Raw genomic sequence first — 981 nt, 5'->3', positions numbered from 1 at the left:
CACAAGAAAAGTTTTATAAACATCTCAACATAAGGAAAAGTTCTATGAGGGCTCAATGTATATCAAGAGCCACAAACCCACACATAACCAGGCTTTATTATTTCTGGCACTCAAAGGACTACTTGGTAGGGGTTGTTTTGTTTTTTGTTATTTGGACAAGTAAAACTTACTTCCCCAGTTCACTGTTTTACTGCAGGATGTCCACTCAAACAGATCACCAAAGACAGCTCAACTTTTTGAAGTAAGACACATTCATGTTCACATGACAAGCAGAGTCTCAAAACAGGCTGCAGTGTTTTCTGAGAAGGGTAATTATCAGCCTCCATCAGATCTAAAGCTAGTACCCGATTTCAGCACTGCAAGCTGCTTCAGACGAGAGCAGAGATGACGCAGGCTAACCTAGTTATAGCAGTACAGACTGGGCTATGTGTCAGTTGACCTGTTCTTTACAAGTGATCTTGTCCTTTGCTCTCGTTACTGAAAACTCACATGTCCTGGGTTTGGCTAAAACAGGTCTATTTCTCCTTTCAGGAGTTTTTCTTTCAATCGAATCCCTTCTAAGTAACTGCACTTTCTGAAAGTACAGCTACATGTTTTTCAGACACTGTCTGCTTTTCAGACCTGATAACTCTCGATGTTTATAGTTGCTACTGAAGTATCAGTAGGGTTGGTATGCAGAATGGCCCACGTTTATACTTATCCCCATGAGAACCAAGGCCACTGCTGGCCTTCTTTTGTTAAACAAGTGAAAAGTCGTAAAAGGGTCGCACCTGCGGAAGAGTGCAGACGGGACAGGTGACCAAAAACTGACCAACGAGGTATTCCATCCCATCCACGTCATCCTCAGTATAAAGCTAAGGGATCACGAGGGTCTTTCTCGCTTCTTTCATGGCCGGCATCCCTGTGGGACCCTGCTCGCTCTCCTGCCTCCGACCCCGATCCGTGCATCCGAGTCAGGTTCCTGTCGGCTGGGCAGTCCAG

The sequence above is a fragment of the Cariama cristata genome, unplaced genomic scaffold, assembly GCF_000690535.1.
Source record: "Cariama cristata isolate BGI_N322 unplaced genomic scaffold, ASM69053v1 scaffold7468, whole genome shotgun sequence".
NCBI lineage: Eukaryota > Metazoa > Chordata > Aves > Cariamiformes > Cariamidae > Cariama > Cariama cristata.
The sequence above is the reverse complement of the archived record's forward strand: the minus strand, read 5'-3'. Positions refer to the sequence as shown.